Source organism: Salvia miltiorrhiza, chromosome 2, assembly GCF_028751815.1.
Source record: "Salvia miltiorrhiza cultivar Shanhuang (shh) chromosome 2, IMPLAD_Smil_shh, whole genome shotgun sequence".
Classification (NCBI taxonomy): Eukaryota; Viridiplantae; Streptophyta; class Magnoliopsida; order Lamiales; family Lamiaceae; genus Salvia; species Salvia miltiorrhiza.
In genome coordinates, this window is record NC_080388.1 from 5,134,708 (window position 1) to 5,141,537 (window position 6,830).

The window sequence follows — 6,830 nt, forward strand, 5'->3', positions numbered from 1 at the left end:
GTTAAAGCATGCCAACTTTGTACGGCATACACCCATGCAACGGATGAATGCCCTCAACTATTTGAGGATGAAGAACAAGTCAATGCTTTGGGACAGCTGCGAGGAAACAATGGAGGAAATGGTCAGAAGCTCTTTGAGCCCTACAGATAGCAGTACCCACAACAGCCTTCACAGGCAAGAGGGGCTTCCTTGGCAGAACTTGTGCACATGATGGCACAAGAAAATATGAAATTCCAGCAAGAAACAGAAAAGTTCATGATGGAGACAAGGGGAGGAATGCAAAATATCAATGCCCAGTTATCCCATCTTGCCCAAACGATCGCTCGGATGGAAAAGAAGCAGGGCAAGCTTCCTGCCCAGGTGGAGGTTAAGGAGGTGAATGCTGTGATGCTGATGAGTGGGAAAGATATCCTACCCCAGAAAGCACGTCTCGACCAAACGGATGTTATGATCCAAGAAAGCCTGACAGAGGACTATACCCAAGACGAGGATATGGAGGAAGTTGCTGGAATAATGGATACCCTTGCAGGAGGAGTTACTGCTCAGTTCCCTGTGGATTCGACTCTGGACTTACCACTAGCTAGTCTAGTTGTGGGCACAGGATATTTTATTTGTGCGAAGCTCAAACGACGACTTCGTCTAATAAAAATTCGACTTATTCCTCATGCTCAAGAATGAATCTATCGACGAGATGGAACTCAAATTCAACCAGATCCTGAACAAAGTTCAATCCATCTCGAAGGACAAGTACACTCAACGAGAGATCAACCTGAAGATTCTACGAGCTCTTCCGCGAGGAGATTGGCAGATTTACTCAGTCGCTCATCAGAACAAGCCAGGATTCAACGAGCTCTTCCGCGAGGAGATTGGCAGATTTACTCAGTCGCTCATCAGAACAAGCCAGGATTCAATCGGCTCCCAACGGACAAGCTTTTCTCTGATGTCGTGGCGAATGAGTTCGACATCCAAAGAAATCTTGAAATAAAGAAGGCTGGAGGATCAGACGAAGATGGTCCATCAACCTCAAAAGGAGCGGCGCTAAAAGTCTCAGCAAAAGAAAGCAAGAAGCAGACAAAGGAACCAGCGGAACTCAAATCCGAAGAGTTCTTCAGTCAATATGCTCTATTGACTGAAAGATTCAACAAGATGGAATCCAAGTTCCGCAAGTACAGAAAGTTCCATAAGCAGCACTACAAAGGAAAAGAAAGAGAAAACAAGTCCAGATATTCCACCGATAGAAGCGGAGAAAGAAAGTCAACCGCTATTGACCTAAAAGATGTGGAATGCTTTGGATGCAAGAAGAAATGGCACTATCGATCTGAATGCCCTGAATTAACGCAGTCCGAGCGCAAGGAGATGAAAGCCAAGAGAGAACGCAATTATGCGAAGAAGAAAGCAATGGTCGTTGACGATGCAGGATCTTCCGAATATACATCAGGATCTTCCGCCTTCAACTCAAACCGGAATTCAATTTGGGAACATTGTGGATCGACCAGACGATACAAAAGTGATTGGTTTGAAATGGATTTTCAAAAATAAGAAAGACAAAGAAGGTCACATGGTGAGAAACAAAGCAAGGCTAGTAGCAAAAGGGTACAATCAAGAAGAAGGAATCGACTACGATGAAACCTTTGCCCCAGTTGCCAGATTGGAAGCAGTCAGGCTCTTCTTAGCCTTTGAAGCTGTTGTTCACAACTACTATGGCTAGTCCAACAACTGAAGGACTATGGGATCGAAGAATAGGAAGTCCTAATCTATTGCGACAGCTCCAGTGCCACAGAATCCAGTTTATCACACCAGAGTCAAGCATATTGCAATCCGTCATCACTTCATTCGAGATCACGTGGAAAAGAAGAATGTCTCTGTTGAATGGATTCCGACCGCAGTTCAGAGAGCAGACTTGATGACCAAAGCTCTTCCTGAAGAAAGGTTCAACGATCTCTGTGGAAGGATCAGCCCCATCAACCCTGAAGAGTGATGCTGTGTTTGAAGATCTCAATAACATTCACGATGACTGTTGTTCAGTCAACTGGTGCTCTACAACTGCTGACGTGGAAATCATTGAAGATGAATCTTCATTTGAAGATGAACTTATCCTTATAAGTCAACCAAAAATAGTAGTATCGACTGATCAGTAAGTATTTTCAACTTACTCAGTGAAAATCAGTTAATTCAGTTTTGAGTTTTTGTTTGTTTTCAAAAACATTTCTCTAATTGATCAGTTTGTCTCAAAATCTTTAACTGATTGTTGGAAAATGAAATATCCGTGAATGACAAGTACTTTTAAGTGGATTTGAAAATTACTTTAACTTGTCCTGATCTTTACTTAAAAATCTTTCCAACCTTTTTGCCTCTGAAATGAAAATCTTGAGAATCTCATTGATTTGACAAAATGCAATGATTTTTCTTACCTTTTGAAGCTTCCGTCCTCTGCAGTGACGGCGGACGGGAAATTTTTCTTCAAAAAGATTTTAGGCACCTTTCTCGAAAAACTTTTTCATCTTCCTTCTTGGTAATATAATACAATATTTATATGCCTCGATGTCTTCATTTGTTTTCTGCATCAACTAACATCTCTCCACAGCCTTCTCTGTGAGAAATTTTCAATCTTTCAAAAGTTGTAGAAAAATTTCATTCCGACAAAGGAGAATTCAATGACAACGAAGTCATGGAGTGGGAGAATGACGCTCACATACTTGGTCTTCACCGGACCCTTCCACTGGATCTCAACGTCTCTCCGACGTCATGCTTGTATGTACCCTCACTTATATCCAGCGACGCGAGTGTCTTTCATCCTCCTGCCCGGCACCAAGAAGCCTCTCCACTTCTGGAGGATAAGGTTTGAAGTACCTCTCTCCAAAGAGGACTTCACCTGCTCTTCAGGCTTCTCTCACATCTTTTGTGAGCTTCCATGGTGTGCAACAACAATGAGCAGTAGCTCGTTGTCAACCGGTGCAACCCATCGCACATGGTCATCTCTCGATAGACCTAGTGCTGGGATATCGACAGTGTTAGTCCTCACGACTATCACTGATTCGATTCTTCCTTCTCACATCCCTTCTCCGTTTGTATGACGAGCCGCTCTCTTGCACTACTTCTTTCACCAAAGGCTCGCCATGCATTTCTTCTGTCTCCTTCCTCACCTCAAGCACTCCTCTTCCCCACCTTCTCTTCTCTCTTCCCTTCTCCCTTTAAGGTCCGTGTGCATAGCCGCATCTCATGAATATCTCCAAGATGCTATGCATACTCTTCTTTCCTTCACGCTTCTCTTCTTCATCCTCTCGCTCTTCTTCACTTCTCCACCTCCCTTCTCATCTCTCCCTTCCCACTGGCGTCTTCTTCTTCTGTATCTCTGGACTCATCCACTTCTTGAATCCTCTCATGAGTTTCTGAGACTAGGAGTTGAGTTCCATCCGATCATAACTTCCATCATCAGCTCTCTTTTTGATGTTGCCAAAAAGGGCGAAAGTAGAAGTCAGAGAAAAACCTTCTCAAAGGTGCGTAGTTCCCTGCATCTTCTCGAAAGACTAAAGATGGTAAAGCAAAAGGATCACCAGAAGTTTAAGGATGACGTTTCAGTAAAGACCTCAAGTCAATGGAAAATAAGTGTGAAAGGAACAAGCTTAGGGACATGAAGACTGAAGATGAAGATCAAGAAGTTCAAGGCGCAGACAAGCAGACTGCTGGAGTCCATGGGTTCCCCATGTGTTTTTATTTGTTGTTTTTACTCCCTTGCATGTTCTCTGTACCTCAACTGATTTCTAATAAGTTATTTCTAAATAAAAAGAACTTCTCTTTGATCTCAACCTGAAGACAATGACTTTTTGTCCAGGCTCTGATTAATGTCTTTCAATTTGTCCTCGTTCTGTTTTGAATTGTTGTGTTCTTCCTTCAGAGTGCAAGTTTTAGGTTCTATTGTTAAGGGGGGGTTCTATTTGTGTACTGAAAGCAAGAACGTTTTATGCTTGTATACAATGATTCATGTATTCACTATTTTATCTCCTATCTGATTGTGTTCATGATTGCATGTGTATGTCTTTTATCTCTATAAAAGTTGATTATATGGTGATTAACGGATCACAGAAGGTCATATAATTGGAATAAACTTAAGAGATATAAATAGATCACAGCCGAGATGACTCCAGGACGAGTCATTGGTCTAGGCTGCAGTATAGATGGAAATAGTTTGTCTTGACTATTTGTCTATGCTGGTACGTCATAACGTATTGACAGGATCAACGGTGAGATGTATTCTTCTATCTGACATAAGTGAAGAATCAAGATCTCGGTGACTTAATGAATCTTAATACTAATAAGATTTCAGATATATATGTTGATTCGTGTATCACTTTGATTTACTATGGGTGAAAGTTATATAGTAACTTGAGTACTCTGTATCTTGGGTGATAGCGGTCAATATATGATATTTGGTTATCTGTATTAGTAACCGTATCCAGTATAGGATAATGGCATCCCCTTAAGGAGCTCAATAAGGTTTATTGCGTTAAACCCTGCAGGTTGATTAAGTTCAGGCGCAATAATAAGGTTTGAGTGGTACTGCCTAAGGATTACAAAGAGATTAATTAATTTAAGTTGTCAGAGCTCTAATTAATTAATGGATGTCGGATATTTTAAATATGGAGATTTAATAAGTCTAAATACAAGCCCCGACTCATCACCGGCAATAAAGGGGTAAGTCAATATTGATTCTCTAGTGGAATGAATTACTCCCTCCGTCCGCCAAAAGTATTCTACAATTACTATATTTGGCGTTCGCAAAAAGTATTCCACTTTCCTTTTTAAGCCATGGTCCCACCATCCACCTTTATATTTTATCCTTACAAACACTCTTTATTTACAAAAAACCCACCTCAAATTCAATCTCAACCACACATCTCATAAAGTGGTGGGACCCTTTCTCCACTACATCAACATCATCACACATTTTATTAAACTCCGTGCCCGACCAAAGTGGAATACTTTTGACGGACGGAGGGAGTAATATTTATGAATTAATTATGATCTGGGCTGATCATGGAAATTAATTCATTAGAGGCCCATCTTATTCCTTGTATTTGATCCCTGGACTGGTGACGAAGCTGTCGTTTGAGCTTTGTGCAAATAAAATATCCTGTGCCCACAACTAGACTAGCTAGTGGTAAGTCCAGAGTCGAATCCACAGGGAACTGAGCAGTAACTTCTCCTGCAAGGGTGTCACTAAAAAGGGTTTGTATCCTGCAGTGTTCTGACCACAACGTGCTTATGGGCAGAACGGGATTTGTTCGCTATTTTATTAACACGCCGCAAGTGTACGAGTGCAATTGTGTACAGTAGCAAGCAAGGTCGTATTCCACAGAGACTGAATTTACCAATTCCTATCCTAAATTATTCTACTCTATCTGGACAAACGAAATTAAGAGTTTTTGTTGTAAAGAACAAAATAAATAAAACAGCAGGAAAGAAAATAAATCAAGCTATGAAAATACGGAGAAACAGATAAGAGAAGAATTCCCAAGGTAAAGGATTCAACAGATTCTCCTAACTAACATGTTCAATTCAATTAATAAGACGATTCCTAAGGCAATCTCAAAATTAGTCTATACCCACTCCCGTGGCATACAAACCGTTGATTACATGCAAGGCTACCATCCCTGAATCACACTTCTAACATGTAACTCCTAAAAGCTCATAGGATTAACGCCCTCACAAATATCAATTCCCTTTAGAATTAAATATATGTGTTTTATGTTCTTAGTTCAGGTAATAATTATCATCTCCCGATATCAAATTAAAACCTATGATTATGCTAAATTGGTGGCCAATCAATAAAGCAAACAATTATAACAAGAGCATAAAAAGGAATAACAGTCTCAATTAATCGAATCAATCAGTCAGAAAATCAAATCATGTCTACTCCCTAAACCCTGGGAAAAAGGGATTCTAGCCACACATAGACATATGACTAAAAATCAATGTCTCAATAAAACTATAAACATTCAACAATGAAACCGTAGTAGAATCGAGAATCTTCAGTTCTTGCTCCAATGGTGTTCTCTGTCTCTCTCAGCTCTCAGGAAAAGTAAACTATGATAGATGGTGATAAAAGCTGCAGAGAATAAGTTCTTGGGGAGTATTTATATGCCCTAGGTCTTGTAGCTCTCAAAAATACCCAAAATCGCTAAAAAAACGAATTTTGGGCGGAAATACGGCGACTCGCGCGGCCACGTCGCGCGGCCGCATGGCTGGCCCGCGTGACGAAACAGAACTCCTGACAGCTTTGCGCAGAGATTTTGTTTTGGCTCGTTATCCCTCGTCCGAACTCCGATTTATAATCCGTTTGCGATCACGAACTCCTATCGAGAGGAGCTACAACTTGTATTTCAACCAATTCTTCCAAATTCTGCTTCATTATTTCTGAAAATTCGTTCAAACACAAGAAAGTAACAAGTTTTTGACCATAAACCAATATAAGCTCAAATAAACCATCAAACACACAAAATTCTCACAACTAAGCATCAAAAATGACACACCAAGAGGTAAAAAATGCATTTTTATCAACCCCCAAACTTGAACTATTGTCCGTCCTCGGACAAAACAAAGATGAACCAAGAATGAATCAACAAGAGCGCAGAGAAAAGTGGATAACATTGTGGCTTCAGATTTGTCAACAAAAATACCAACATGCATTTGTATCTCCTATCATCAAAATATCACACTCATTGAAAAAAATTAAATTGTGGTCTCAATGACTTGCAATCCTCACCAAAAAGAAAAAAGAATATAAGAACTCTCAACTCTCAAGTGTATGGACGTGTTTACACTCAGTTCAA